Genomic DNA, 11511 nt, shown 5'->3' on the forward strand with positions numbered 1-11511 from the left:
TCAAGATGTTGGCCAGGGCTGCAGTCACCTGAATGTTTGAGGCTGGAGGGTCTGCTTCCAAGATGGCTCATTCAACCTGGCTGGCTGGTGGGTGCTGGTTGTTGGGTGCTGGTTGTTGGGTGCTGGTTGTTGGTGGGAATGCCTCAGTTCCTCCCTACTCGGGCTGCTCGGCTGCTCGCATGTACTCCCTACTTGGCAGCTGGCCTCCCTAGGGCGGGCCATCCAACCAGAGAAGAAAAGCCAGGTGGGACTTGGAGTTGCATCTTTTATGACCTAGTGTCGGAAGTCACACAGCATCACTTCCACTGCCACCTTTTGGATGTTAAAATCCAGTCACCGGATCTGGCTTCCGTTCAGGGAGAGGGAGATCAAGACCTCACCTGCCGCTCCCATACCCCCATCTCCTGCTGGAGCCTCTTGTTGGCTGCACCACAAGGCAAGGGGAGCAAGGGAGCCAGCCTTGCTATCAGCCCCTGAGGGCAGTTGATTAGGAAGGACAAACAGAAGATACAACCGGAGTATATAGAATGTTGGCCCAATTGTAGATGGAGAGAGAAACCAACGTTTCCAGCAGTCACATGGGGGCGCTGCTTACCCACCAACAGTTCTCTGAGCTTTGTGGGGTTCTCTGAGCTTTGTGGCCATCTTGGCCTGGCCAAGGGCAGCCTGTTTGTGCAACGGTCTGAGCATTACTGCATTTTATCTTTTGTCTTTATAGAAAGGTGTGGATGGGGAGAAAATAGATGTGCTGATGACAGTGATAAGAAGTAGCCTCGGGGGGGTACCCCGATGTGGGGGCTCAGTTGGTTAAGTGTCCCACTCTTTTTTTTTTTTTTTAAGATTTTATTCCTTTATTCATGAGAGACACACACAGAGAGAGAGAGGCAGAGACACAGGCAGAGGGAGAAGCAGGCTCCATGCAGGGAGCCTGATGCGGGACTCCATCCCGGGACTCCAGGATCACACCTCAGGCTGCAGGCATCACTAAACCACTGAGCCACCAGGGCTGCCCTAAGTGTCCCACTCTTGATTTCAACTCACATCCTGATCCCCAAGGCGGGCTCTGGGGCTTGCTCAAGCCGCAAGTTGACTTGAGATTGTCTCCCTTCTTCTCCTTCTGCCCCGTCCCCCCAACTCACTCTCTCTAAAACATAAATTAAAAAAAAAAAAAAGTAGTCTTTAATATGTTGGTATAATTGAGTCAAAGACCGAGCCATTACTGACCTAACCATTTGATGTAGTTTTTGAATGTAAGGTGAGATTTGGTGGAGTGAGGTCCAGAGCCATCGGCCAAGAACAAATTCTTGAGACTTCTTTGGTGTAAAATGGTCGTTTTAGTAAAGCACCAGGACAGGACCTATGGGCAGCAAGAGCCGGCCTGAGGCTGTGAGGAGCAATTAATTATATACTCTGGGGTTGGGAAAAAGAGAGGTGTCCAAAAGGACTTTCATATGCTAAAGAGGACCCTCAGGATACCAGAGGCCTTGCTATTATCAAGCTAAGTATGCTAGCAAAGCATTAACATTAGGATAGTTGGAAGTTTTACGGAGGAATGTCACAGGTACTCTCCCCAGGAGGGGGAGGCGAGAAGGTTGTGGGGTGTCAGCTTCCGCTTGGTCCTCAGCTAGCCTTCTGCTCCCTCATCACTTTTGTTAATTTGATAGAGCTGCATCAAGTGCCTCCCGTGTTGGCAGGCATGGTGCTGGGCACCATTTCTGCCCTCCCAGAGCTTAATGGTCTTAATGGTCAAAAGAAACACGAAGCAGATGATATCACAAGTAATTATTCTATTTATGATATATGCTAAAAAAGAGTCACGGAGGGGTCCATGAGATAGAATAACGGGGAATCTGATCTGGGCAGTGCGGTTAGGGAGGGCTTCCTGGAGGAGATACCCCTTGAGCTGAAATCCTAATGCTGTGAAACACTGTGTCAAGTGTTTGAAACTAGGTATATCATGTGATCCTCTCAGCAACCCCATCAAGAGGGTGATATTATTACAAATGGGAAAACAGGTTCGGGAACTTACTCTAGGTCTCTCTGAAGGGTGAATAAGAGTTTCCTAGTTGAAGAGGTGCAGCCTGGGTGCACAAAGATGGGTAGGGGTTTGGTCCATTACGTTGCGCCAGTAGAGGGAAGGGAAGCTCATGCCAAAAGAAACAGATCTTTCATCTGGATCCTTTGAGGGTTAAGCTGAGTGACCAGTTTAATTGTGGAGGAAATGAATGCAAATGGAGCACGTGTGTGCTTTTCATAATCTAGCCCATTTCCCCTCAGTTTAGCCAAATGAAGAAATTTGGGGATGCCCAGAGTTGGAGGTGTGCGGACACAGGAAATCTCTATTTTTTAAATTTTTTATTTCTTTTTTAAGATTTTATTTATTTATTTATTTATTTATTTATTTATTTATTTATGAGAGACAGAGAGAGAGAGAGAGAGGCAGAGACACAGGCAGAGGGAGAAGCAGGCTCCATGCAGGGAGCCTGATGTGGGACTTGATGTGGGACTCGATGTGGGACTCAATGTGGGACTCGATGTGGGACTCGATCCTGGGTGTCCAGGATCAGGCCCTGGTCTGAAGGCAGTGGTAAACCGCTGAGCCACCCGGGCTGCCCAACAGGAAATCTCTAAACTGTACGTGAGGGCATCCCTTGTTTGTGAGGGATGCCTGGGTGGCTCAGCGGTTGAGCATCTGCCTTTCTCTCAGGGCGTGATCCTGGATCGAGTCCCACATCGGGCTCCCGGGATGGAGCCTGCTTCTCCCTCTGCGTGTGTCTCTGTGTCTCTCATGTATAAATAAATAAAATCTTTAGAGAGAGAAAGAGAGAGAGAGAGAGAGAAATGATAAGTAGTTTGGAATTTCATACTTTGCCTAGTCCTTAGTAAATGGGATGTTCTTTACAGCACAGAAATCTATTGTTTGAGTTTTGCGAAATCAGCTTCAAACACATTTCCAGGAATGCATTATGTACAAAGGTTGGGTAACATGTTTGGGTCTCTGCTTGGATGAATTCAGTAAGTGGAAAAATTGCAATGGCTAAAATACCCGGAATGTATCCAGGGCTCACCAGGTGCCTGGCTCTCTGTGGGGTGTCCTCAGGGCTTTGGGCCATCCATTCATTTCTCTGCCTTGTGACTTCAGTGTCACTGTCCCTTTTTCAGATGACAAATCTGAGTTTCAGAATGATTAAGCAAAGTATGCAAGGCATCCAGCTTATAGGCGACATAGCCAGGGCGTGAATGCAGGCCCGCTGAGCACGACACACCTTCAAGCTAGAATTGAGAATGGGAAGTATACAGGTCAAGGGGTACACTTTGGAACCAGTAAGGGTTTGAGTCAATTGTTAACTCTTGCTTAACCTTTCTGGGGCTCAGTTTCCCCTTCTCTGAAATGGGAATAGAGTTGTGAAGTTTCCATGAGTGCATATGGATAAGCCACGTTAACCTACGCTGTCTGACGGGGTAGCCAGCCATCGGCCACATGTGGCATTAGCGCTCTTGAAATGTGGCAGATCCTAATCCAGATGTGCTGTCAGTGTCAAATGCACACCGATTTCGAAGATTTAGGTAAGATAACCCATCATTGGCTTTTTAATATTTTTACATGTTGAAGTGATAATATTTTGGATATGGTGGGCTAAATAAAATAATAATTTTGCTGGTTTCTTTCTTATTCTTTTTTCTTTTTTTTTTTTTTTAAGACAGAGAGAGAGAGAGCTTTCACATGCATGGGAGGGGAGGCAGAGGGAGAAGGACAAGCAGACTTCCTGCTGAGTGCAGAGCCGATGCTGGGCTGCATCCCAGGACCCTGAGATCCCAACCTGAATGGAAATGAGACACTTAACCCACTGAGCCACCCAGGTGCCCCTCAGTGGTTTCTTTTTACCTTATGACCAGAAAATGTAAAATTTCATATGCAGTTTGTTTTATGATTTTATGGGATTATGCTGATTTAGAGGATTCAAAGCAAATAGTAACCTTCCAAGGAGCATGTAGCTATTTTTATTACCATACCACCTTGGTTTATGTTGCTTTTCCTAATGTGTGGCCTGTGGGAAGACAGTCCCCTGCTCCAGTCCTGGGCGGGTGGGCCCTGTGTGTGTTGCTGGCAGCAGAACCATGCAGTTAATCATTGACTCTATGTTCCAGAAAGCTCACAGGGAAAATATTGGGAAAGTGCATGAGGTGCCTGCACCAGATCCTGAGCTCTGGGCCATCCCAGACGACTTCATCTCTTTGTATTTTACATTTTGAAATTTCAAAAATTGTGGAGAGCTCTCCACACCAAAATAGGACACTCTGCCCTTTCTTTCTCTGATTACAAAAGTATAGTGTGCTTGTACTAAAAGAAAAAAAAAATTCTTCCTCTGCCTATGTCTCTGCCTTTCTCTCTGTATCTCTCATGATAAATAGATAAAATCTAAAAAAAGAAGAAAAAGTAAAGAAGTTAAGCATTAAGAAATGTTTGATTTGGAAAGAGGAAGTCTATGTACACAGGAAAACAAAACCTTAAGTTATGGTTTTGTCTGTGACCATTGGTGTGGAGGAAAGGGGACGGGGACATGCAAAGTGTGGTTAGTTCTGGTTCCTGGGGAGGGGAATCCGGTGGGGGCTTGAGCTGGGGGGCATCACGTTTTCCTTTCTATATATCTGTTTTCTTGGGAATCCTTTTGCTAGAGTGTCTTCATGTATCATTCAAAAAAATAATACATGAAGAGATGATAACTTTTCATTGTCCTTGTGCCTGGGATAACTCTCATTAAATCTGATGGCTATTTTTTCCAGATCGTTGTCCTTTGTTTAATTAATCAATTAATCAATTAATTAATTAATTTTTAAGTGGGCTCCGAGCCCAGCATGGAGCCCAAGGCAAAGCTTCTGGCTCACACAACCCAGAGATCAAGAGTAAGATGTTTTTTTTTTTTATTTTTTTATTGGGGTTCAACTTGCCAACATATAGCATAACACCCAGTGCTCATCCTGCCAAGTGCCCCCCTCAGTGCCCATCACCCAGTCCCCCCCCCCCCGCCCACTTCCCCTTGTTCATTTCCCAGAGTTAGGTGTCTCTCATGTTTTGTCACCCTCACTGATATTTTCAAGAGTAAGATGCTTTTTTTTTTTTTAATTTTTATTTATTTATGATAGTCACACAGAGAGAGAGAGAGAGAGGCAGAGACATAGGCAGAGGGAGAAGCAGGCTCCATGCACTGGGAGCCTGATGTGGGATTCGATCCCGGATCTCCAGGATCACGCCCTGGGCCAAAGGCAGGCGCTAAACCGCTGCGCCACCCAGGGATCCCTCAAGAGTAAGATGCTTAACTGGCTGGGCCACCCAGGTGCCCCTTGAGATCTTTGTCCTTTGAACTTCTTCTTTTTTTTTTTTTTTTAAGTTTTTATTTAGACTCCAGTTAATTAACATACAGGGTCATATCAGTGTCAGGTGTATAATATAGGGATCCAACACGTCTATACAATATCCGGTGCTCATTATGACAAAGAACTACTTATTTTCCTATCTGACTTCATGATAATGACATTCAGAAAAAAACAGGAGCTTAAAACACACGTTAGGATTTCTGAACAAACAGGGATTGGGATCAAAAGAGGAACTTGGTTACGAGGGACTCCAGGAAGATATGCACACTTTCATGCCTCCGTCTTCTCACTTACAACATTGGAAGAAAACAGTCCCTGTCTCAAAGAGTTGCCTGGAGAGGGAAAGGCGTTAATGGGTGTGCAATGCTTAGACCAGAGTCTGCCTGTAACAGGTGTTCAATCAGTATTTGTTTTGACTCTTGTTACATGACACAGTATCAGACCAGAGTCCAAGGCCTCTCTCTGCCACTTACGCATGGAGTGTAATCCTGAATCCATGGCTGAACCTATTGAAGCCCTTTGTTTGCTCATCCATGAAATGGGAACATAGCACTTGTGCCTATTGTGGGGTTAAATGGGAGAATGAGACACACTGGAGACACTCATTCTGTCTTCAAAGGATCCCTAGGGGCCTCAAGAAACAACCATCATGTTCCATATGTACGTCCAGGCTGGCGGGGGAGGGAGCGTCTGGCTGGTATTCCAGAAGGAGATGGTATGTGGGATGCAAGAAGCTACAGGCATGGAATTGGGTGGGAGAGGAGGAAGAGCTGAATTAGGAGTTCTCAAACTTCCTAGAGCAGCAGAACCTCACTGGAGGCTTGTTAAAAGGCAACTTTCCAGGGGCGCCCGGATGGCTCAGTGGGTTAAGCGCCTGCCTTCAGCTCAGGTCATGATCTCAGGGTTCTGGGATCCAGCCCAGCTGGGGGCTGGGACTCTTTGCTTGGTGGGGAATCTGCTCTCCCTCTGCCCCCCACCCAGCTTGTACTGTCTATTTCTCTCAAATGAAAAAATTTAAAAAAATCTTAAGGAAAAAAAAAGGCAACTTTCCAGTGCCCACTCCGGATCTATTGGAGATGCTCCCACAAGTCCCGGGGTCTTATCTATCCAACAGATGCTCAGTGCCAGGCGTTGCACTGGGAGTGAGGAAAACAGACAAAAATCTCTGCCTTCAAGAAGCTGTAGGCTTGCATCGTTTGCCACTTGAGGGGAGTTTTTAGCCATTCTTTCCTCAAACATTTTTTTTTCTGAGAGTGCCTGGGTGGCTCAGACAGTTAAGTGGCTCAAGTCATGATCCGGGGTTGGAGATTGAGCCTCACGTTCAGTTCCCTGCTCAGTGCAGAGTCTGCTTCTCCCCCTGTTTGTGCTCTCTGTCTCTTTCTCTCCCTCAAATGAATAAATAAAATCTTAAAAATTTTTTCTGTACTACAGTTCTTTTCCTCCTTTTTTTTTTAATAAAAAGATTTTATTTATTTATTCATGAGAGACACAGAGAGAAAGGTAGAAACATAGGCAGAGGGAGAAACAGCATCCCGGTGGGGAGCCCGATGTGGGACTCGATCCCAGGACCCCAGGGTCACAACCTGAGCCAAAGGCAGACATTTAACCACTGAGCCACCCAAGTACGAGGTACTCCTTTTTCTCCTCTTTTCCTGTGACTCTGATGACAGGAGTATCATATCCTTTTCATATCCCACAGCTGCGTTGTTGAGATTGGATATTTTCTCTTTCTCTATCCTCAAGTTCATTACCTGTTTGCCTTTTGATCTCCATTCTGCAACTTAGCCCATCCAGTGAATTATTAATGTTGGTCATTGTATTTTTCAGTTCTGAAATTTCCATGTGGTTCTTTTTTTTTTTTTTTTTTTTTTAGATTTGATTTATTTATTTGAGAGAGAGAGTGTGTGTGAGAATGAGCATGAGCCGGGGCAAGAGGCAGAGGGAGAGGGAGAAGTTGACTCCCCTCTGAGGAGGGAGCCAGATGTGGGGGCTTGATCCCAGGACCCTGGAATCCCGTCCTGAGCCAAGGCAGATGCTTAACCAACTGAATCAACCCAGGTGTCCCATGTATGGTTCTTTTTTCTAAACAGCTCTATTTCTCTATTGAGGTTTTCTCTGTTTCCATTACTTCAAGAGTGTTTGCTCTTACATCTTGGGGCATAGTTATAAGATCTGCTTTAAAGTATTTGAAAATCCTAAGGCCCACATTATGTTAGGGTTGGCATATGATGATTTTCTTTTCCTTTATGAGTATTTGGGAATGTCCTACTTCTTCATACATTGAGTAGTTTTGGATTGTAGTCTCGAGAATTTGAATATTCTATATAACATAATGTTAAATTATGACATGCTGGGTCTTATTTAAATCCTATGGAGAATGTAGATTTTTTTGCCTTGGCAGGAAGGCAGGCAGGCAGTCAACTCAGGTCCAGGTTTCAAGTTGCAACCCACTTTCTCCAGGATGTGGATCCAATATCAGTTCAGTTTTCCAAGATGTTGCAGGCCTGTTTGATTTTGATCTATCCTGTGTATGTGCCACCCACTCTCTCTGACCTATAGATCCTCCCTTCCTGCTCTTCAGACCAGTTTTTTGTTTTTGTTTTTAAAAGTTATTTTTGTCTTCACCTAGTGAGTAGCTCTGAGTTCTGGGCTGCTTTTCAGTGGGAAATACCAGAGGAAAAGCAATGACAAAGTCACTGCTGTTTTGGTGACAATTTGAGTTATGATTTCCTTACTCAACCAGACTGCTTGACTACTTAAAAAAAATTGGGGTGCCTGGGTGGCTCAGTTGGTTAAGCATCAGACTCTTGATTTTGGCTCAGGTCATGATCTCAGGGTTACAAGATTGAACCCTGTGTTGGGCTCCATGCTAAGTGGAAGTTGGCTTGAGATGCCCTCTCTTCCTTGCCGTCTGCCCCTTACCACCCCCTCAAATAAATAAATCTGAATTTAAAAATTTTTAAAAAGATTTTATTTATTTATTCATGAAAGACACACAGAGAGAGAGAGACAGAGACAGAGACAGAGACATAGGCAGAGAGAGAAGCAGGCTTCATGCAGGGAACCTGGTGTGGGACTTGATCCAGGGACTCCAGGATCATGCCCTGGGCCGCCAAAGGCAGGTGCTCAACCACTGAGCCACCCAGGTGTCCCTGAATTTAAAAATATTAATTTAGGGGCACCTGGGTGGCTCAGTGGTTAAGCGTCTGCCTTCAGCTCAGGTCATGATCTCGGGGTCCTGGGATTGAGTCCCACACTGCGCTCCCTGTGGGGAGCCTGTGTCTCCCTCTGCCTGCCTCTGCCTCTCTCTGTGTCTCTCATGAATTAATAAATAAAATCTTTTTTTTAAACTTAATTTAAAAAATTAATTTTTTTAGAGCATGTATAGGTTTACAGAAAAATTGGAAAACTCTGTAGAAACTTCCCATATACCCTGCCCCTACTCTATTTTCTCCTATTATCAACATCTTGCATTTTTATGGTACATTGGTTATAATGGATGAACCAATATAGATGCATTATTATTATTATTATTATTATTATTATTATTATTAAAGATTTCCTTTATTTTTGACAGAGAGAGCACAAGCAGGGAATCAGCAGGGAGGGGAGAGGGAAGCAGACTCCCCGCTGAGCAGGGAGCTTGCTGTGGGGCTTGATCCCAAGACCCCAGGTTCTTGACATGAGACCAAGGCAGACACTTAACTGACTGAGGCACCCAGGTGCCCCATGGATACATTATTATTAAGTAAAGTCTATAGTTAACATTAGGGTTCATTATTTGTGTTGTACAGTTCTGTGGGTTTTGCCAAATGTATAATGTCATGTATCCACCCCTATAGAGTCTTGCAGAATATTTTCACTATCCTAAAAATCCTCTGTGCCCCATATAGGCATTCCTCTTCCTCTACCCTCACCAACTGCTGGCAACCACTGATATTTTAACTGTCTCTACAGTTTAGTCTTTTCCATAAGGTCACCTAGTTAGAGTTATACAGTACATAACCATTTTATATGGTTTCTTCCACTTGTCAACATATATTTGTTTCCTCCACATCCTTTCGGAACTTATTAGGTCATTTCTTTTTCCTGTTGTACAATAGTCCATTGTATGGATGTCTCACAGTTTGTTTTTCGATACACCTGTTGAAATAAACCTTGATTGCTTCAAGTTTTTAGAAATTAGGAATAGGGGTGCCTGGGTGGCTAAGTTGGTTAAGCAGCCAAGTTTTGATCTCAGTTTGGGTGTTGATCTCAGGGTGGTGAGATGGAGCCCTTCCTTCCGCTTCAGCTCAGCATGGAGTTTGCTACTCTCCCTCTGCTCATCCCCTCTCCCCCTTTGTCCTCCTGCTCGCTAGATCGCTAGATCGCATGCACTCTCTCTCTAAAATAAACCTTTTAGGGACTCCTGGATGCCTCAGTGGTCGAGCGTCTGCCTTCGGCTCAAGGTGTGATCCCGGGATTCTGGGATCAAGTCCCACATTAGGCTCCCTGAGAGGAGGCTGCTTCTCCCTCTGCCTATGTCTCTGTGTCTCTCATGAATAAATAAATAAGATCTTAAAAAAAAAAAAAAAACTTTTAAAAAAGGTATAAAACTGCTATCAACATTTGTGTGCAGGTGGAAATGAGTTTCCAACTTACTTGGGTAAATACGAGCACAATTGCTAGATTGTATGGTAAAACTATGTTTAGTTCTGGAGGAAACTGCTAAACTGTCTTCCAAAGTGATTATATCATCTTGAATTCCCAATGAATGAGTTTCTGTTTTGCCACATCCTTATCAGAACTTGATATTGTCTCTCTCTCTCTCTCTTTTTTTTTTTTTTTTTTTTTTTTTAATTCATGATAGTCACACAGAGAGAGAGAGAGAGAGGCAGAGACACAGGCAGAGGGAGAAGCAGGCTCCATGCTCCGGGAGCCTGACGTGGGATTCCATCCCGGGTCTCCAGGATCGCGCCCTGGGCCAAAGACAGGCGCTAAACCGCTGCGCCACCCAGGGATCCCTCTTTTTTTTTTTTTTTTTTTAAGATTTTATCCATTTATTCATGAGAGACACAGAGACACAGGCAGAATGAGAATCAGGCTCCCTCCAGGGAGCCCAGGGTCACTACCTGAGCTAAAGGCAGACACTCAACCACTGAGCCACCCAGGTGCCCCAATCTGTGGGTTTTTTTTTTTTTAAAGATTTTATGTATGCATGTATGTATGTAAAGAATATCTCAGCACACTTTTTAAAAAAAAAATTTATTTATTTATTCATGAGAGACATGGAGACAGAGAGAGAGGCAGAGACACAGGCAGAGGGAGAAGCAGGCTCCATGCAGGGAGCCCGACGTGGGACTCAACCCCGGGTCTCCAGGATCACACCCTGGGCTGAAGGTGGCACTAAACACCTAAGCCACAGGGGCTGCCCTCAGCACACTCTTTAAAAAAAAAAAAGATTTTTTTTTTTTAAAGTAATCTCTGCACCCACTGTTTGGCTTGAATTTATAATCCCAAGATCAAGAGTCGCATGCTCAACAATGAGCCAGCCAGGTACCCTGATATTGTCAGTGGTTAGAATTTTAACCATTCAAATAGGTGTGTGGTTGTATCTCATTGTTTTAATTTGCAATTCCCTAATGACATAGGATGTTGGGCATATATTTTCTTTTTTTTTTTTTGGGCATATATTTTCATATGATTGTTGGCCATTTGTATATCTTATGTGGTGACTTATCAAGTCTTTTGCCCATTTTATTTATTTATTTATTTATTTATTTATTTATTTATTTTTTATAAAGATTTCATTTACTTATTCATGAGAACACACAGAGAGGAGAGAGAGAAGCAGAGACACAGGCAGAGGGAGAAGCAGGCCCCATGCAGGGAGCCTGATGTGGGACTTGATCTGGGGTCCCCAGGATCACACCCTGGGCTGCAGGCGGCACTAAACCACTGAGCCACCGGGGCTGCCCATCTTTTGCCCATTTTAAATCTGGTTGTATTCTTATCATTGGATTTTTTTTTTTTAAGATTTATTTATTTATTCATTCAGAGAGAGCGAGAGAGAGGCAGAGACACAGGCAGAGGGAGAAGCAGGCCCCATGCAGGGAGCCTGATGTGGGACTCGATCCTGGGTCTCCAGGATCACAC

This window comes from Canis lupus, chromosome 20 (assembly GCF_003254725.2).
Source record: "Canis lupus dingo isolate Sandy chromosome 20, ASM325472v2, whole genome shotgun sequence".
Taxonomy (NCBI): Eukaryota; Metazoa; Chordata; class Mammalia; order Carnivora; family Canidae; genus Canis; species Canis lupus.